Below are 21918 nucleotides of genomic sequence, written 5' to 3'. Positions count from 1 at the left end.
GTAGTATTCCCCCATCCGTGAACAAGGCTACGGCTGAAACGCGCTGGGAGGAGGACCATTTTCTTTCAATATATTTTGAAATTGTCTGTCTTGTGTCTTGATTTCTCGTCCTAGCGGGTGAAGAAAATTGATTAAATATATATATATGTATGTATGTATATAAATATATATATATATATATATATAAAACAAATGCTTAATGGTGCCCTTACACCTCCCAGGAGAAACAGAGGGATCTAAAATTATAAACCAAAAGACCTTGCAGGGAATTTGGTGCGCTCTTCAGTGGGAGCAGTGAATATGAAATTAGCATCTACTCACCCCTGTTGTTTTTCTATTTATTTATTTTTTGCTTGGGTGCCCCGGTCCCACCAGGTGCACCCAACAACCATAAGCTTTTTGTTTAAAAAGGGTCTGGAAACCACTCTTTTTGTAAATTCTACTGCGAATCCATGAACTACATAAAAAAACAAGTGTTTTGGCCCCATGGAGTGGCCCCTACGGCATCTCCTTACCAGGCCTAGGGTCTCAATTTATCCCTACATTGGCCCCGTGTGCTTTTTTAATATTTTTTTTCAAGACACAGAGGCAGAGTCACAGAGTTTAAAAGGGCTGCTGTAATAACTTTGTTGATGTTGTGATAGTCAATCAGATCAAAAGTGTTTTGGGACCACCCCCCTTCTTCAGGTCAAGCACGCAAGCGCTCTGGCCTGTTGTAATCTATCTGTGGGCTTTTAACCACGTCCACCGCACACCCACCACTATCACTCGTTTGTGGGCTTGCCTTTCAAAAATCCTTTATGATTAGTAAATGCTTTACCTTTGTCCCGCCTTGGGGCAGTTTTGTCACCGCCTTGGTCATCGACCCGGTTACATGGATAACTGCACGTTTGCGGATACGTTTGACTGCAATCAAACTTATTTCTCTTTTTGTATCTCTCCTCCACGCTTATGGCGGCTGTGGTGCTTTGAATCGTCTCACTTATGTTAACTGTTTTACTTTTCATTTTCAATTTATGTGGCAAGAAAAGCCCAGTTAGAACTATTAGTGTTGTAAATTCCTAACTCGAGCAAACGGGAGACCCATTGCATTGCAAATGCTTGTTTTTTTCTTGGCCCCGCTTGACGGATCACCATGAAACTTTCCAGGAAGGAGCTGAGGTGGATGAGACTTATTTTAAATGTTTTGTGAATAGGCAGTCTGGCCTAGCACGGTATGGCCAGAGACAGGAGGCTGAAGGCCCTGCGCTGTGGGGATTTGACACAAACAGAGGGGGTGGGGCACAAGAAAGACATGGATGCAGTATATGATCAAGACACCTAAAAATTCACTGAAAAAACAGGATTAAAGTAATTATAGTAGACCTTATTTTACACCTTAATATGTATTTAAAAACTTCAAAAATTCAGCTAAGAAATAGCTGAAGTGCAATTATGGTTATGAATAAAAACCTGAAAACGACAGAAATTTCCAAGCCATGTTTAGGAGCACAATCCATATATTATACAAAAGCTTTGCAAACCATAACTCGCATAGTAAATGCAGTGCACAAGGTCTGTGACTTGTGATTCTTCTCTGGGATTCGCAATTACTCAACACCATAAAAACGCAGCTGGGATCTGCAGAGCATTTCTTGAGCACAGACCCTGGCCACCTTGTTAAGTGTCAGGGATTCATGAACTCTGATCAGGAATCACAAACCTTGCAACTATTTTTTGCTTTTTTTATTTTTTTATTTCAATCAAGGGCCCCTTTATGGCCTGGGGGATCAGGGTGTTCCGAGGATTGAGCTCTATAGCAAATTGCAGCTGCACACAACCAAAGGCCATGAGAGGGAGGTGTTGGGCGCATTGTCTGGCTGGAGTAGAGGACCTGCAGCAACCCTCCACTGTGCATGGCTGAAGGCCACACAAAGCTGGTGTTAGCTGTACAGGGAGTGATAGGTGCAGAGTCTGGCAGGAGGCCAGGCCGTATGGAAAACTTCTACTGCGCATGGCCGGGCAGTGGGTGCTGACCACTTACAGAGAGTCTGGCGCAGGTGCTGGCTGAAGATCAGGCCAGCAGCCAACCTCACTTCACACGGCCAAAGGCCTGGAGGTCAGGCCCTGAGGTAATTTGTGCTGCGTGCAGCATGTTTCACTCCCAGGAAAAGTTGGGCGCAGGTCCTGGCAAAGGAATAGGACCCGCAGGCAACCCTGTGCCCCATATAGCCAAAGGCCACGCCCTGCCATTTTTTATACCCCACAGAGAATTTGTCACAAGAGATTGGGAGAGGCCCTGTGACCAACCCCTTCCTGTGAATAGAGTTTGGCCACCTACAGAGGGTTGGGCACAGAGTTTGGAGTCCATGCCCTGTATCTAACCCAACTTCATACAGAGAGGGCTTACCGCCAATGGATGCTGGATACCTGCAGAGTTAGGCCCTGCAGTCAATCCCCCACTGCACAGGGCTAAAGGCAGTGAGCAGCTGTGGATGGCTGCTTACTGGCTGCAGGGAACTCTTGGATGTTGTATGATTACAATACTCAAAACAACTCACTGACAAATACAAAGATTAAAGTTATTTTATGGTTAATGTTGGGGAGAAACCTGGGACATTCACCTAAAAACGACAGTTGAGGTGCAGTAATGGTAACAAATGACAACCGATAAACTACTGAAAAGTTAGGAGCCCAATCCATTACTTGCACAACGGCGAAGTAAACCATAAGTTGTAGGACTCCACAATATTTATAGAGCTAAATAACACCTAAAAGGAAAATGTAAATAAATAACATGTAAGCAAACCGATCAATGAGTGGTGAAGTGTGTATGTGCATAGACACACAATTATGGGAGCCAGAAGGCTCTTAAGCACAGGCATCTTATGAAAACAGTTTTCTATCAGATGACTGAGCAACTTTGTTCTGGTCGTGAGAAAATACGCTTCTGATCTTTGTCAAACTTTTTTCGTCTATTATCAAAATTAATTTGCAAATCCAAATCCTTACTAACCATTCAACCATTGGTCAGCAAATACTGTATTCCAAGTGAGTGAATAACTGAAATAGCAAATTGCTATAGTGAGAGTAGGAACATTGCCAAGAGGCTACTATGTCTGCTCTAAGCCTCAGGGCAAACACAAAAGAGTGCAACGTAGCTAAACATTCCAGGTGGTGCACCATTTTAGGAGTTAATCAGACTTTGTCTGTTCGAAAAAACAAATTGCTCCGAGGACACAACCTCTTCACTGTCAAGTCTTCTAAAGCATAGTGGATTGCCTGCATTATTTACACCTCTTCAATCTTGTTTTCTGTCTTCACAGACATGAATTCATATCATACTCAGCTAAAGAATGCTTAAATCTGCAAACTTAGTTAAAAGACGTTTAGTACAGATCCATACCCAAAGGGCCAGTATTTACTGCAAAAAACAAGAGCAGCTCAGACCAACGATTCAACTTTGAAAGCTGTTAATGTTAGAAGAATCAAGTTTTGCAGTAAATGCATTTCGCAAAATGTCATGAAAAATAAAAATACTAAACGAACATCTTAAAGAAATGATTTATACATCTTTAAGGTTGTAAGAAATTTCAGTTTGCTAGAAAATAAGTGATGGAACTCCATGCCCTGCCCCTTACTCAAATACTGGGTGGCTACCAAAAGACGTTCTTAATATCCTAACAGAAAACACTACTAACAGCGTAACGAAGATAAATGAAACAGAGAAGACGACCAGCATTTAACTTCAGAGAACACAGCACTACTGTAAACCAGAGGTAACCATTTTGGGCGTAGGGCAAAGACGAGAAGTCGCGCAGAAATTCAAGAGCGCTAAATCAATGCCAGATTTTCGGGATGACCAACCTGATTGGTACACGACGAGACACCCGTGTGATTTTACAGTTAAGATCTAATTGCTATTTCAGATACATTTAAATCGACAGAGTTATGTACAAAGAATAAAAGGTTATGCTGAATAGTAAGCTCTACACTGAAGTTGATAGATATCCACTAAAGAGAGAAAAATCAATAGAAATATTCTCAGGATAATCACTATGTAAAGGACTTCTCCACTTGGATTCTTATATTTAGTTCTTTGGAAAATGTGCATGGTTGCAGCACTCTTGAACCTACGCTGACACCAGTGAAGTAGACTACAACTTACCAAGAGCGTGCCAACCTCTTTCACTGATATGTTTCATTAACAAGTTATGTTCAAGTCTCAATCAAGTTTACATTTTCGCTATGTAAAATCTACCTAACGACAAGGCAACCACACTTCCATTTATTCATTTGTGTTATACTCAATGTATTTATTGGGATGTCTCTATGGTTTACAGCTACCTTAGAATAGTTAGCCACCAAGAAAAATAAATAGTTTAATGAACATGCTACACGAACACTGCAGAGAGAGGAAGCTTCTCATCGTGAGTAAACGAGCGTCTAACGTACACGTCACAGGTTCAAATATTAGTGTCAACTTATTATGTCCTGAATTTGAGGTAATACTATAATTACCTTAAATTGTTTAAACTTTGCGACTACAAACTCATCAGCATCGTTTGTCTCCACTGCCCACTTGGAACTGAAGCTAGGGGTAGAATTTGGGCAGTGATCATGTTGTGCTTTGCCCCTCCATCTACTTCTAGCTAAGAGCACAATCCGAGCTGAGAGTAATACAAGGTGAACATCTGTACATTAGGCGTCAGCGAGGATGAGCCTTTCTGGTAAACTGTAAAACTGTAAACTGTAAACTTTGCACTTGTATAGCGCACTACTCACCCGTTAGGGTCTCAAGGCACTGTACTCATACCACTATGGAACCCCTCCTGGCTTTTCCCTGTGAGGTGCCCACTCCTGGGAACCCCCAGGGTGAAGACAGGCATCCAAGCGCTGTTGGGGCCGTTGTGGAGATTAAGCAAGCTATTGCCCAGAGTTGCAGAGTGGGACTCATTAATTAGATTAGGCACCGAGGCGAGAATTATCTGGTCCAAGGGAATTGAGTCCAAGACCTGCCGAAGCGGGACTTGAACCCTGGTCGAGCCAGATCTCTGCTTCAGGGTCTGCCACTCTAACTATTGTGCCACACTTCTCCACCTGGCAATTGTGGTCACAGAATGCCGCATATAAATAAACAGTATCAAGAGCTGCAAAACTCTGGCTTCTGAATTCAAAACATAATCAAGACATTCAAAAAACCTAAATGTGTTGTTTCCAACGTAACGTAGCAATAAATGTTCAAACTGTAATTGTTTGCCCTTCTTATAGTATTTATTTACAAATGTATACAACGCCAAGCTATAGAACCACTCACATTTGAGGCAGGGTACTACACAAGTAGTGATTAATAATGATCAGCCTCCCTCATTCATATTTTTGCTTCCTCCTCATTACATTCAGGAATGCATTTTTGCATTACTCCTAATATTAGGGTAGATGGCCTATTCAAAGATCTACTAATCATGTCAGACATGGACCTGGAAGGCAGGGGGATAAAGTTATTTCTTAACAGGTGGAAACACTGACCATGATTTTTGCAGAAAACTAAGTAGCGCTAATAGGGTCTCTCCAAATAACAATAATTTTCATAAACTAAGCATGTACAAGCTGGGTCTAGGAGAGGCGCATATTGCCAGGTCTTCAAGATAACCACTATGTACATGAGTTCCATTTAAATTCACTGAATGCCAATTACCTTGTATGGATATCCTCAAAATCTGGCATTCATCCAGCCTTCCATTACATACACTCCGCACCTGTTATAAACAATCCGGATATGAAACACCAGGGGGTGAGATCACTGTTATACGTCATTCAACAACAACGGCCTTATCTTGTATGTGGGCCAACGCCTGAGCTTGGTGGTAGGGATTTCGATCCAGACCTAGAAATCTTATGGCTTGATTGATGGGGACATTTATGGTTGTACTCAAACAGTGACAACGCTTTCCTGCTTTCAGCAGGAGATAGTCTAATTCAGACACTGCTGATGAGGAAGCGCGGAGGCATCAGTGACTGGTAAAGTCCAGGCATTCAAATCCCGTGTGTCTTTAATCTTTGAAGGAGCTGCTGAATGCACATGCAGCTTGCTTAAAATATATGTAAATGAGGCCGTAGGGTCCCCTGAAGGCCTTGTTAAATCCGTCAGTCAGCAAACCACCTTGCTTTCTACAGTTGGCAGCAGTAATATTTTGCTTGCTGTAGTTAAAAAGGCCTCGACAGGCAGGTTTAAAGCATTCCTGCTGTTTTTCCATCTTGCAACCCACTGAAAATAAAAAAAATAAAAATAATTACAAAAATATCATGCCCCCATCGAAGTTCTGTCTGAATCAATACGATTCCTGGGCTGTTGCACCGAGATCAGCAATCACTTTCCTGTCCAGAGGGAAATTTGCCACTAACGTCACAAAATCTGTAACCTTGATAAGTTTCGAGTTACCAGAGAATTGATCTTCCATGAGACTAGGCTTCAGTTTCAAACATATTGATTGAAACCAACTGCAGCCGAAGCACTCCCATCGCAGGATGATAGGACTGAAGTTCGTTTGCTTTTCGGCTCCTGATTCCATTACCCTTCAGTATGCTTAGATTAACAGTCTGGAAGTGAGCCTGGTGATACAACAAAGAAGCACCATCAAAAATCACCAGAGGACACAGGTTTAGGCCATTCCTCTCGATCCCATGTCTTCAATGAAAATCCACTGCAACTTCCTTAGAATGGTGATTTCAAAAGGTTGTCACAAAATCCACTGCTTCACATCCGGCAGTCTCAAGTAATATCAGAGGCCCGTGGTACCACAGAGCAAGTAATGCCTTGCTGTCAGCTACTGGGTGACTGGAGGAAGTACCAGAGGAAGTACTCTGGGCAGGGAAGAGGATTTCTTTACATCGCATTAAGGTAATTTGCTTAACAAACAATGTCAAGAAGATACTAAGAAAGACGTGCTGTCATATCCTAGGGCATGTAAAATTTCTGGATAGGAAAAAAAAAAAAATATATATATATATATATATATATATATATATATATATATATATATATATATATATATCCCTCCCTCACTCCCTCCCTCCTAACAGAATGATCTAACGACCCTGAATCATATATTGCATGAAGTATGCAACTGGGCATATGTGGTGCAAATCCACACAAATGTTGCTGCATTTCTATTAAGGAAAAAGAGCAGCCGAACGAAACTACAACCCGAATAACAAAAAGCCATAAAGCGATTTTCGACAGGAGTAGACATGGAGAGCATGCACTGTAACAGCACCACAAAAAATAATTAAGCATTTGCTGCTTGTAAATACCAGCGGTAAGAAAGACAACCTGGTGCATCGTTACTGTTCACTAACTCACGTTATCTTTTTCATATTAAATAGAAAAAATCCCACAAACTAATTGTGGCTGAAACCTAAATTTAACTCTGATATTTGGAAAGTCAATAATATATAGGTGCCCTGTCTCTTACTGTGAAGATCAAAGTATTGTCAATAATCACCCTGTCGCATTTTTTTCGTCTCGCTTGAAAACTACCTAATACGTTCCAGACAGGTTGGGGCAAATGACGTAATGCTATTCCCACTTACTCAATTTACAAAAATGAAACGGCCCAATTTTGTGGACCATAACATTTTAAGCAACATGGCCGCACACCAACCACCTCCCTCCATCAAATTACGGTCACAAGCACATTTGTTCCTTGTTTTGCGACTACAAACTCATCAGCGTGTTTGTCTCCACTGCCCACTTGGAACTGAAGGTAGGGGTAGAATTTGGGCAGTGATCATGTTGTGCTTTGCCCCTCCATCTATTTCTAGCTAAGAGCACAATCCGAGCTGAGAGTAATACAAGGTGAACATCTGTACATTAGGCGTCGGCGAGGATGAGCCTTTCTGGTCACAGAATGCCGCATATAAATAAACCGAATCAAGAGCTGCAAAACTCTGGCTTCTGAATTCAAAACATAATCAAGACAGCATTTTAAAATCCTAAATGTGTTGTTTCCGACGCAGCTTAGCAATAAATGTTCAGACTATAATTGTTAGCCCTTCTTATAGGATGTATTTACAAATGTATAAGAAACCAAGCCATAGAACAACCCACATATACACGCACTGCAATACATGGGCACTGGAATATATATCTATCTTTTCTTATCAACTAAGCCATCTTAATATGTGAAAGTGGCACAGTTTAATACACGCACAGCTATGTGGCTACATGCTGTGATTTACAGCACGACCACGGCAGGATCCTGTGCCTCTCCTATGAGTGACTGAGGCAATGCAGACTTTTGAAAGTCTTGCTTTTACAGAAAGTGATCTACACAGTGGAAAAGAAACTACCAGGGTTTTAATACTCAAATGCAGAACTTGTAGGAGAACTTTTTTTTAAAGAAATTGGTTTTCCAAGAGGACAAAACAAGAAGTATAAAGAGGTAATTTCTGTCAGCAAGAAGAAAACGTGCAAACAAAACCGAAACATATTTAATGCATTTACAAGACTGCAGCAAGAAAGCTTGAGCCAATATTTTCAAACACATGCAATCTAAACTTGCCAGGCAAAACGCTGCAGCTGCCGAATCCATGCAAACTTAAAACGCAGCAAGTTTTAAGCCATACATGATTGCACTTTACTTTTAGTGAACCAGAAACCAGTAGCTATTTCGCTGACATAGGGTAAACCCCGTCCCCATGCGCCCACCAACGATAAAGAGAAGGCTTGATCAAATGCGGTCATTATCGCCCCCCTGAAGCACGACGTTATAAGGGTCAGGCAATCATCCCTCAGGCTCACTTTACACAGATTTTTTGCACGACCGCACTTAAAAAAAAAAACATTTAAACAAAAAAAAGTATTTCAAAACTACAAGAAATGCATCTAACTGTCGGGACGTGTGTCTAAAATCGCGTACTCACACCCTCGAAAACTAACTCCACCCGCCTCAGCTCTTCTCTGACCAAAAACTCTTCACAGGGCGTCAAAGACGACACGTCCGGCTGGTTAACTCACCCGTGGTCTCGGAATCCTCCTCATTAAAATAAAACTGCCAAGAAGGTCTCAGTTTATTAAGGCCGAGCGGAAAGATGTAACGACACAGGGGCTGATGCTTTCGCACAGTGGGAGTGCCACGCTCAGCGGCGACTGCAATTGGCTCCTCGCACGAGTCCCGTTGGAATAGGGTTTTCTAACAGGAATGCATTAGACGTATTAGGGGAGTTTTATCTAAGCAAACAGAAGTTAAATTATTTACGACCTTGCTGTTCTTTAAAAGCCTGCCGATGCACGCTTTCCATATGGATTTTGGCGCAATTTACATTTGATAATGCAGAATATTAGGGCTTTGATGACTGAACAATAAAGAATAAGCAACAGCAATGCCAGGCTTTCAAAGGAGCAGACGACCTGCAATCTCCAGGCGATGAAAATCGAAGTGTACGATTCTCTACAGACACCAGCCCCCAAATATTTGCAAAGAGTGAAAGAACGCGGCATCATGGATTCACATTTATAATTTGTTCATTAGCACAAAACCATTTTTTTAAAATTTATTTTTTCAAAATAAAACTAATTTTGGGTAAGCGCATCCGAGAATCCGTTTAACCTCATTATATCAGGTTCGAATCTTAGAAGATCCACCAAACCTTTCATCTTTCTGAGGTCGATAGACTGAGTACCAAATAGTAGGGTAACAACAAACTTCTGTTACTAAGTGGCAAGGTGTCTCGAGTCCCAAATGTGCCCTTTACAAAAACAGGTTATACTTTAATTCTGTCTCTTATCAAAGCCAGCCCCTTACTATGACCCTAACAGCAATTCACACACTAACGTTCACAATAATCCAGCTGATTAACTTTCCTCCACAACATAGCAGTTCATCATAATCCTTATTTATTAAAAATAATGTGCTATTCATTTTATTTTTTAAAATTGTAATTTTGGAAATTAAGGCAATTTCGGTAAATAAACTAAAGGCATACTACATTTATGACAGAACTTTTTGTGCTGCAGCCTTTAACTCCACTATTTTTTGTTGTTGCTACAAACCAGTTAATAAGCAGATGTGCCTGACCTACTGTATGGGAAAGGGGACAAAGACAAAAGATTTGGTATACACAGGTAGTACTATACCTGGGAGACAGAAGTAGTGACTCCACACACTGTAAAAATTATATGAGTTCCTCACTTTTGTATGGAACTGGCTGCTGCACCACAGCACAACAGAGCACTTTACATTTTACACGCTTGGGACCTTTGGCAGTTCAAGTGAATACAATCAAAATAGGGCCTTGGGGGACAACTGCCGGCAGGCAGAATATCCCCCAGGGCAGGCAGCACGCTTCAAACTACTAGGCTGTGTTTGGGCGACTTCCGTTAAAGGATGTAGCCCAAGGGTTACACAGCCGCCATGTTACAGGGCTAGCCACCATTTTGTGTAAGAACACACAGTTGCAGCCCTGTTTAGGAGTCCGGGAGGAGTTTGTTAGCCCCTCCCACTCACCCCAAGGAGGACGGTATGTGATGAGGTGTAGTGGCGGTAAGGCTGTGTTGTAGGAGCAGGTGCATAGGGTAATGGTTGTACGGTTGTCGCTTGGGACAGGTGCGGTAGGGCGGATGCCCAGAAGGTTGGAGGGGCCTTTACAGAAGGTCAGTGGAGTTTACAGAGGGGAACCAGGCCCTATGAGAGGAGGCAACACATTATACACATAAAGGGAGCAGGGATTAGGGTTATTTACATAGGAAGTTGGCATTTACAAATAGGCAAGAGTTAAAAGTTAAGCAGGGATTTTCAAATGTTATGAATAACAGAAGGTCGCTGGACATTGGGTAGTTTGCAAGGTTAAAGGGAAGGGTGGTGTTTTAGGGGTGGGGGTAGGTGGTAGGCAGATATTGTCTGTATAGTGAGGTATATAGTTTTGTAAGGCGGGATGCCAAGGGCTAAATTGTGATCCACACCTGTTTCAATAAAGTGGCCTTTTGCACACACAAGATGGGTAGTGGTCTGTCTCATTTCACCCAATTAAAACAAAAGAAGCAAAGCTGCTCTCCTGACTGACCTACACCATATATTATAGACTGTCAACAATAGAGTCCTTTAGGAATAAGAATACTATTTTTGTAATTGAACCTCCTAAGCCCGAAGGATATAAAATAACCGGAACAGGAAAAATAACCCTGAAAGGCATAAAGGGCCGAATCATAAACCTATATTGACACAGCCTCAAAGACTGGAGGTATTGTCAGTGATTTGAATGAAATCTCTCTCCGGTGCTTCTCTTCGCTGCTATCAATGTTTCTGAGTGAACCAGTCTATTTACAGGCGCAGGAGACACTACATTTTTGGGGTGACATGGACCGCCGAACCAGGTGTCCAGCTTAGCTCTAAGAACTAAGCAGGAGCCAAGCCATCAAAAGAGAGTAAATCGGGCAATGACAATGTGGATCTCTCAAAATTGCCTGTGATCGCCAACTGTGTGTCAAGGCTCTCACTGCTTGCTGCACCTTTCTACATATGCAATTTTCTGCATCTGTGGTTGTCCGAGTATGATCTTACTCCTATTCTCTGCTTTGGAGTGTATCTTCAGAAGATACTAAGAAATTGTATCTCTCACTAGGACTTGCTTGTTGTGTTAGTTTTCCTACTCTATTCTCGATCTCTGTGTAAGGATCTGAGTCAGGGTGTGGATGTGATATTCCTTTTAGGGCTCTTTATCTCAGTGGTTGTCTGCATATTTCTCCCTAATATCAGTTGGGTCAAAAAGCGCCCATCAAATTGACGTGCAATAAGCAACGTTTTATGGAAACGTTGAACAAAGGAGTTTGATTTCAGATGCTTTAGGCAAAACTCCTCCTCTATTCTCAGAATAACTAACACCAGTAGACAAGCACTGGCAAAGCCAACAGGTCTCGCCTAAACAAGAACTATTGGCTTTGGCAATGTATTTTTGCCTGCGGAAAAGCACCCTCTTTCTTGGCATGGTTACCCCCTTTTTCTGCCTGATGTCAGTGTGCTTGACTGTGTTCACCGGGATCATGCTAATTAGGACCACAGTGATTATGCTCTCTCTCCCAAAACTCTGTATTTCACCCACAATTGGCATTCTGGTGCCCCCTTAGAAGTCCCAAGTATATGGCACCTAGGTACCCACGGCATTGGGGTTCCAGGGGATCCCTATGAGCTGCAGCATATATTTTGCCACCCATAGGGAACACATGCAAAGGCTTCTGCAGGACTGCCATTGCAGCCTGCGTGAAAAGATGCAAGCACCCTTTCACTACCATTTACACTGCACCAGGTCACTTATAAGTCACCCCTATAGCAGGCCCTTCAGCCTTGAGGGCAGGGTGCAAAGTACCTGTGTGTGAGGGCACCCCTACACTAGCAGAGATGCCCCCACAACCTCCAGGACCATTTTCCCAGACTGAGAGTGCAGAGATGCCATTTTACGCCTATACTGGACATGGGTCACTACCTATGTCCAGCTACATAATGGTAACTCCGAACATAGGCATGTCTGGTATTAAATATGTTGGAATCATACCGCAAGGCTTTTGCAAGCATTCGTTGTATAATTGCAGCATGCACGCTGAGGGCTCCTTAGATGACCATCCAGTATTGTCATGTCAGCCTTCTGAGGTTTTCCAGACAGCCCCAGCTGCTGCCACCCCACATACACTGCCCTCCTACTGCTTGAAAAGCTCGCACCCAGGAAGGAAGAATAAAGGATTTCCTTTGGGAAAAGGGGGTTACAACCTCTCCCTTTGGAAATAGGTGTTACAGGCTTGGGAGGGGTAGCCTCCCTAAGCCACTGGAAATACTTTGAAGGGCACATTTGGTACCGTCCTTGCATAAACCAGCCTACACCGGTTCAGGGACCCCCAGACCCTGCTCTGGCGCAAAACTGGACAAAGGAAAGGGGAATGACCACTCCCGTGTCCATCACCACCCCAGGGGTGGTGCTCAGAGCTCCTCCAGAGGGTCCCTGGGTTTTGCCATCTTGGATTGAAGGCTGGTAGGGGACTCTGGGAGCATCTGAGTGGCCAGTGCCAGCAGGTGACATCACAGCCCTCCCCTGAAAAGTGCTTACCTGGTTAAGTTACCAATCTCCCTTTCAGGGTTATTTAGGGTCTCTCCTTTGGGTGGTTCCTCAGATTCCGATTGCAAGACTCCAGCAGGCATCCTCTGCACTCTCCACTTTGACTTCTCACTGAAGAAACTGCATCTGGACCCTCCAGGAACTCTACAACCTGCAACAAAGAAGCAAGACGCCTTCTGCAACATTGTATCTTCTGCTCCTGCCAGCAACTGCAACTGTTTACCGGTTGTGCATCCTCTGAGGACAGCCCGTCTTCAGCCTGCACCAGAAGAGCGCAGGAATCTCTCTTGGGGTGAAGGAGTCACTCCCCTGCTTCAGCAGGCACCATCTGCAATGACCACCGGCTGCATGGATCCCTCTCCTGCAAAGCTGCTTGGGTCCTGCATCACGGGTGGTGGACTGAAGTGGTCCCGACAGTCCTCTCTTCCAGCTGTACCACTTTGGTGGATGTAAGAGCTTGCTTCCCCACACAAGACAGTACCCCTGTGCACCGAATGTTTTACAGCTGCAAAGGCTTGTTGGCATCATTCCTCTAAGACCTTTATGCATATTTTAGCCCTGGCCCCCAGCGCTCTATCCTGCGACGCACAGCTTCCTGAACGATTCTCCAGCGGCGTGGGAGCCTTTGTCATAGTGCTGCGTGGGCCTCTTTTGCAACTTTCTTGTCCCCCGTCCTGTGGGACACCTGTGCGTGCTGACTGGTCTTCTGTGAGCTCTCTGCGTTGCTGAGGGCCCCCCTCTGAATCCCCTGCCTGGGTAGAGTTCACCTGGTCCTTCCTGGTCCCGGGCAGCGCCATTTTCTGCTAACTGCGAGCTTTGCACGTGCCAAGGCTTGTTGGCGGACTTCGATGATGCAAACCCAACTGCAATCCTCCATCCGGCGTGGGACATCACTTGCACCTTCCAGGACCCCGACTTCGTCTTCTTGGGTGCAGTGCTGACTTTTCTTCTTCACCAGTGGTTCTCCTTTTGCACCTTCATCAGGGTTAGCAGGAGCTCTTATTCTTCCTGGACTCTTCTGTGATTCTTGGACTTGGTCCCCTTTTTCCACAGGTCCTCTTGTCCAGGAATCCACTGAAGGTGTCTTGCAGTCTCCTCTGGGTTTTGCATAATTCTTCTTCTCGTTTCTGTGCGCGTTCTAGGAAACTTACTGTGATTAAGACCTGGTTACTGGGGTGGGTTCTGGTACTTAACTTTGGGCTTTCTAAGTACTCCCAGCTCCCCTCTACACACTACACTTGCCTAGGTGGGAGACTGACTTTCGCATTCCACTTTCTTAGTATATGGTTTGTGCTCCCCCTAGGCCCATTTTTAACTATTTTGTTATTTTCAGTAATTGCACTGTTTTCTGTTTTTATGCCTATTTCTGCATACTAGTGTATATAATTTGTGTATTACTTACCTCCTAAGGGAGAATCGTCTCTATGGTAAAAAGTACCTTTATTTTTATAACAGTAAGTATTTTCTTTCATGTGTGTGAGTACTGTGTGACTACCATGGTATTGCATGAGCTTTGCACGTCTCCTAGATAAGCCTTGGCTGCTCATCTACAGTTACCTCTAGATATCGTCGTTTCTAGACACTGGCTACACTAATAAGGGATAACTGGACTTGGTATGAGGTGTAAGTACCATAGGTACCCACCACACACCAGGCCAGCTTCCTACACTGCCATGTTGTATAAAAGTGTCATAGATGGACTTGTTGGAGTAGAGTGCCATAGAGTGAGGTAGGGGGAATAAAGTGTTGAAGAGTTGGATAGAAGGGAGTAAACTTCAGAGTTTCTTTGGCAGAGACTGTTGTAGTGTGCAGTGTCATGGAGTGGGGGAATAGGGTGGAGTGCGTTGGAGTCTAATGAGGTAGTGGGGTAGAGTGGGTTAGATTGAGTGGGGTGGACTGGAATGAGGTGGATTAGATTAGTGTGGTGGACTGGAGTGGGGTGGATTAGACTGGAGTGGGGTGTATTAGATTGTTTTTGGGTGGGAGGATTGTATTAGAATGATAAGACTGCGGTGGAGTGGGTTGGATTGGGGTGGGGTAGATTGGATTAGAATGGGTTGGTTTGGAGTGGGTTGAACTGCAGTGGAGTTGGGTGGATTCACCTGGACTGAAGGGGAGTGGATGAATTAGTGTGAGGTGCACTGGATTGGATTGGAGTTATGTGGATTGGATTGGAGTGCTGTTGATTGGATTGGAGGGGGTGGATTGGATTGGGGCATATTGATTTAGATTGTAGTGGGGTGGATTGGACAGGACAGGACTGGAGTGGGATGGGTTGGACTGACTTGAGTTGGATTTGGGAAGGTTTGGATTGGAGTGGGGTGGAAGGACTGGTTTGAGCTGGGTGGGCTGAACTGGGGTGGATTGGAGTACGGTGGGGTGGGGTGGATTAGATTGGAGTGGGGTGGACTGAAATAGGGTGGGGTGGATTGGATTGTGTGCACTAGAGTGGGTTGAGTGAATGGGATTGGGTAGAGTGGATTTTATTGAGGTGGGTGGATTGGAGTGGGGTGAAATGGATTGAGTGGGATAGATTGACTTGGATGGGTGGACTGGATTGGACTGGCATGGTTTGGGTAGATGGGAGTGAGGTGGATTGGATTGATTGAGGTGGACTGGACTGGGTTGGGTTGGGTTGGATGAAAGTGGATTAGATTAAGGTGGTATGGTGTGGTGAATTGGAGTGGGGTAGAGTGGATTTGGCTGGATTGGGGTGGATTGGATTGGCGTAGGCTGGACTGCAATCGGATGGTGTGGATTGGGGCAGATTGATTTTGATTGGAGTGGGGTGGATTGGAGTCTGGAGGATTGGAGTGAGGTGGCTTGTGGTGGACGGGGTGGATTGGACTGGGGTGATGTAGACTGGAGTGAGGTAGGTTAGATTGGAGTGGGGAAGACTGGATTGGAGGGGGTGGACTGGGGTGAACTGTAGTGGGGTGAATTGCGATGGAGTGGGTAGAATGGGATGATGTGGACTTGATTGGATCGAGGCAAATTGGAGTGGGGTAAACTGGAGTAGGGCAGATTTCAGCGGGGCGAACTGGAGTGGGGCAAATTATTTTGGGTTGTAGTGAAGCAGAACACAGTGGGGCAGACTGTTTCAGAATGGAATGGGGGCAGATTGTTGGGTTGGACTGGATTAGGATGGATTGGATTGGAGTGGGGTGAACTGGGATGGAGTGGGTAGACTGGGGTGAGGTGGATTGGATTGGATCAGGGTGATCGATTGAGCAGATTGGAGTGGGATGGACTTAAGTGGGGCCAATTGTTTTGGACTTAAGTGGGGCCAATTGTTTTGGATTGGAGTGGGGCAGTGTGGCTGGGGTGGATTAGAGTGTGGAAGATTGAAGTGGGGCGGACTGTTCTGGATTGGAGTGGGGTAGACTGTTTTTGATTGGAGTGGGGTGGATTGTGGTGGACTGGACTGGAATGGGATTGACTGTATTGGGCTGCGGTGGACCGGGGTGAGGTGGATTGGGCTCAGCTGAGTTGGGGTGACTGAAGTGGGATGAACTGGGATGGAGTGGGTGGACTGGGGTGAGGTGGATTGGACTGGATCAGGGTGGGCTAGAGTGAGCAGATTGGAGTGGGATGGACTTAAGTGGGGCCAATTGTTTTGGACTGGAATGGGGCGGATTGGAGTGGGCAGGTTCTTTTGGATTGGAGTGGGGCAGTCTGGACTGAGGTGGTTTAGAGTGGGGAAGATTGAAGTGGGGCTGACTGTTTTAGATTTGAGTGGGGCAAATTGGAGTGGGGCGGACTGTTCTGGATTGGAGTGGAGTAAACTGTTTTTGATTGGAGGGGTGGATTGGACTGGAGTGGAATTGACTGGATTGGGGTGAGGTGGACTGGGGTGAGGTGGATTGGATTGGGATGACTGGATTGGAGTGGGGTGAATTGGGATGAAGTTGGTGGTTTGGGGTAAGGTGGACTGGATTGGATTGGGTGGGTTAAAGTGGGCATATTGGAGTGGGGCAGATTGGACAAGGGCAGATTGGTGTGGAGCGGATTGGAGTGGGGCAGATTGGAGTGGGATGGGTTGAAGTGTGGCCAATTATTTTGGATTGAGTGGGGCGGATTGGAGTGGGCCAATTGTTCTGTACTGGAGAGGGGCAGTCTGGACTGCGGGGGATTAGAGTGGGGAAGACTGGAGTGGGGCAGAATATTCTGGATTAGAGTGAGGCAGGTTGGAGTGGGGCAGATTGAAATGGGGCAGATTGTTTTGGAGAGGGGCAGACTGTTTTGGATTGGAGTGGGGCAGATTGTTTTGGTCTGGAGTCTGGCATATTGGCAGTGGGGCAGTTTGATTTGGAATGGAGTAGGGCAGATTGTTTTTGACTGGAGTAGGGCAGAATATTTTGGATTGGAGAGGGGGAGATTGGAGTGGGGAAGATCAGAGAGGGGCAGATTGTTTTGGATTGGGGTAAAGCAGATTATTTTTGATTGGAGTGGGGCAGATTGCAGTGGGGTGGGTTAAATTGGATTGGAGTAGATTGGATTTCAGTGGGGCAGATTGAAGTGGGGTGGACTGGGGTGGACTGCACGATTATGTATCAAAGCATCATTTAAGAAAATACACAAAACAGTCATGCAAGCGAATGCACTCAGAGGCTCGACACTAAGAGACAAATGAAACAGCCTTGTACCAAGAACAGGAAAGAAGTCTTCCTTCCATTCTAAAAGCCCAGTGTAAAAAGATAGCAACAAGAAACCATAATGTTTTTTGGTGGAACCCAAACAGAACATAATTGCCGTAGACAAGCTTCGCCGGTACAAAACAACCAAGTTCAGCATTTAAGGGAATAAGATTATGGGCCTGATTCTAACTTTGGAGGACGGTGTTAAACCGTCCCAAAAGTGGCGGATATACCACCTACCGTATTACGAGTCCATTATATCCTATGGAACTCGTAATACGGTAGGTGGTATGTCCGCCACTTTTGGGACGGTTTAACACCGTCCTCCAAAGTTAGAATCAGGCCCTATGTCTATACCCAATGATGATATATATTCCTCCCTGATTAACAGAAATGGTTTGTGGGAGTAAAGGGCCCATTTTGACCTAGCCCATGTAGTAAAACTGACTGGACCATTGATGGACCACTGTTATATTCTGGCATTCCGTTCCCTTATGCAGCTATCCTAGGGACATGAGGTGAAGTAAAGGGTGAACAAAGAGATAAATGTGTCATTCAAGCTGATCACAAAAGCATTCTTGAGGAACCAGAATCACAGCTCAGTAAAGATACAAAGACGGCAAACACACATTCTGTAGCTGGACCAGATGGAACTAGCTTAGTCCACGTAAACCAATCAGCAAAGAGTGCTTTCAATTCCATTCACTGTAAAGCACACAATGTTCACGGTGGAATCATTTGTATACAAATATTTCAGCAATAGTAAATACTACTAATGTTGTAATTAACCATAAATCAAATTCCATAAATGAATAAATCTTCAAACAGCGTATAATTAATTTCTGGGAAAATTATGAATTTTTATATATTCACTTATAATATATTAATCAATGTAGCAAAGCAACAAAGAGAATTGTTAGTGTTTTTATACCAACGCACTGGTGACCCCTCTAGTCCACAGTCCCTTAACATCCAAGGGACAGAAGGAGAGCACCAACACTCCTGACTCTCCAACCCCAAAAGGTTTGAGTCTTTCAAACAATCAGAAATCACTCCTAATGGACTGCAGGAGTCATGCGATGAATTGCGTCATGGAGAGTATAAGGGCGATGTTTCGGTCTCCCTAGGCTCAAACCGTCCATGAGACCATCCTCAGGACAATGTAACAAAGTCGACTAAATCACAATAATTGTTGCTCCACAACACAATAAATAACCCACATTAATAAAACACTATCAGGAGGGTTGGAGCTCTTCTTCTGTCCCTCGGGTTTAGGCCTTCAAATACCCCCTACACCAGACCGTACGGTGGCACGTAATTACAACAGCCTACTGATGACTACCCGGACAGACGTCTCCAGGTGGAAGAGTTAATGCATTTCCTGGCTGGATCGCTTGGCGGCAGTCAAGATTACACTTCTTTCGAAAATCCTATAGATAATGCACAATGCTTCAGCCTCCTCCGCAGATGCTCGATAAGTTGCAGGCCTTCAGCTGGGATTTTATTTGGGAAGCCAAAAAGGCACGGATGGTCACAGGTGTATCTTTCGCAAGCAGAGGGTGGTTTGGGACTCCCTAATTTAAAATGTTACTATCAGGCAGCACAGCTGTGATACATGGTGGAGTGGTCCCAGGCTAGCACCGAAAAAAATGGTGCCTCATTGACCAGGCGGTGGCTGGCATCCCGATCTCGAAGGTGGCATGGATGGCAAAGCCACAACAATATGTGGGTGTGTATTACTTCCCAGTGTTGCACACCACAGTGGGAGCGTGCGATAAGGTGCAGTTTTGACAGGGACTTTACATCCCTTTGTCCCTGCAGACACTGATAATAGGAAAGCCGGACTTCCCCCGGCACAATCTAGCTCTATGCTTGCTGTGTGGCAGGATGCCAATTGCAAGAAGGTAGGCAACATGTTTGATGCCAATGGCTTCATGGACTTTCCACAAATTGAGTTGGCCTTTGGAATCACCCCTACACCCCATTGACAGTACATGGCTATCTGACACTGGCCGACCCTGGCTTCGTTCACTTGCTAGCTGACCCCTCACCCTTTTTGAGAAATGGCTGCTCACTCACTCTTCCAACAAGCGCATCCTTTCAGATATTTATATTTTTATCACCACCTCACAGAAGCCCTCAAAGTCACCTATGCAGAGCAGAATAGGGAGCGAGTGTGAAAGCCCCTTTACAGACTGGGAGTGCAGCAATATCATTTACTGCGCTTGTGCTGCTGCCTGTACCACTTCCAGTAAAGAGATGTTCTTGAAGATCGCCCACTAATGGCACTATATTCTGGCCAGGGTCCAATTGAATGAGAGTAAAGACAGCACATGCTGGCACCACTGCGGACAGACAGGCACTCTTACACACTTGCTTTGGCAATGCCCCAAACTCAACTCATTTTGGGATGAGGTACTGGCTGTGGTGAACAACATGTTTGATATGGACATTCCCATGTTTCTCAGCTATGTTCTACTGGGCCTCCCTAATCCCTTGACATACCTTGGCACTAGGAGCCGCTAAGCAGGTCCTCCTCTCCAGATGGGGCATAGATGTGATCGCCAAGCACCTGCATTAGCTACACAAACTTTGGGAACTACTGGGAATGAAGAACCTGAGTGCTGTGGTGACCCACTCCCTACCCCTATTTGACAAGACCTGGGGGCCTTGCATCTCTCTGAGGTATTCTGTGAATTATCATGCCTGTTATATCTGCGGATCCTTTGTGTAACCTACCCAGATCAAGACTCCTCCACACCTACTACCTGATGGCCTCTCAGTCACTTACACTTTCCAGTTAATACTGCACTGAGAATGGTGTCTTGTCAACCCCCCCCCCCCCAAACACACACACACCCACATCCACACACTGTTCCTGGTAACCATCCTCTTTTTATTGTGAAGGTATCCTATTCCTACTCTTAGTCCATAGGTAACTGATGTTGATGAATTCCCCACCGGCCGGTGGATGTAGGTGGGCTGCTGTTGTATCACTGTTGTTTTATTATATTGATACTAATAAAAAATATCTTAAGCCTAAACATGTCCCAGGTCTGCCACTGCAGAGCCTGTGTGTGTGCTGTTTTACTGCCACATCAACTTGACATTTAAAACCTCTTCCAAGCCTTAAACTCCCCTTTTATTACACGTCACCCCTAAGGTAGGCCCTAGGTAGCACATAGGGCAGGGTGCCATGTAAGTAAAAGTGTACTTTTAAATTTTACATGTCTTAGTAGTGAAAAACTTCCAAATTGGTTTTTCACTACTGGGTGGCCTACTCCTCTCATAGGCCAGCCTTGGGGATTCCCAATACTCTTTAAAGCTGTAATTCCTAACCAGAAAGGAGCAGCTACACTGTGTTTCAAATAATTGGAATGGTAATGATTTTCTGGAAGGAATGCTCTCCTACTTCTTGCCCTGCAGCCTGCTGCTCCAGAAATCTTCTGGAAGGACTTCCTTCCCTCCAAATGCTCTCCAATGGCTTGGTGGCTTGCCCCTTGTTCAGGAGGTCTCAGGCTCATCAAAGACCTCACCCCCTACCAATGCAGTGAGACTCTGCAACTCGTGAGTTGGCAGCTGAACTTAACTAAGATTAGCCTGATCGCCAACTCAATGTTGCAAAGAAGATCAGGGCTTCCCTTTGCTAAGGATTAGGTGCTTCGTTTTGACCATGAATGGCGCTGCCTACGAGATTCACGCCACAGCTGTGTTCGTCAATCGGAACCACTGATGTGTTCCTTGCCACTGCAGCACCTCTCAGCGTGGCCTTCCAGCGAAGTGTTGCCGGGGTGACAGGAGCGGGCCAGAAACACTAGGCTTGTCAACCCAGCTCTGCCCACAGAATCAGTGTGGTGTGTGCTACATTTGCAGCCCCCTTCCTGGAAGCTACAAAGCAAGACGAACATGCGAGCCCTGCTTACAAGTCCGCCGACAATCAATGAGCTCAGCTCCTACATCAGTACAGACACTTCGGATTCACCGACATCCCACAAGGTACTGTGTTGTCAACAGGGCCTATCTGGTGTGTGCTGCCGACCTGTGCTCCTTCGTGGGTGGCTGTAATTGTTGCAGATTTCAATCTGAGTGACTCCTGAGACCTCCTTCAACTCACTAGTGATTTGGGGGACTGTAGGAAAGTACCATCTTGCCTGGCATGTTACCCCCATTTTTCACTGTATATATGTTGTTTTAGTTG

The 21918-nt window shown here is 45.0% G+C and overlaps 1 protein-coding gene across 20 annotated transcripts in view; it reads right to left on the bottom strand.

Annotated features, from left to right (window-relative positions):
• Nucleotides 1-21918, bottom strand: part of KCNAB2 (potassium voltage-gated channel subfamily A regulatory beta subunit 2) — a 961933-nt gene that overhangs the window by 591482 nt on the left and 348533 nt on the right. Inside the window, exon 1 of one of the 20 annotated variants that reach the window (XM_069239995.1) lies at nt 8999-9085. The exons of the other annotated variants lie outside the window; for them this stretch is intronic. The gene's annotated coding sequence lies outside the window, so the exon portion shown is untranslated. Of the gene's footprint in view, nt 1-8998; nt 9086-21918 lie in introns of those variants that run through there. 20 annotated transcript variants of the gene reach the window in all.

This window comes from Pleurodeles waltl, chromosome 6 (assembly GCF_031143425.1).
Source record: "Pleurodeles waltl isolate 20211129_DDA chromosome 6, aPleWal1.hap1.20221129, whole genome shotgun sequence".
NCBI classification, from domain to species: domain Eukaryota; kingdom Metazoa; phylum Chordata; class Amphibia; order Caudata; family Salamandridae; genus Pleurodeles; species Pleurodeles waltl.
The sequence above is the reverse complement of the archived record's forward strand: the minus strand, read 5'-3'. Positions and strand labels throughout refer to the sequence as shown.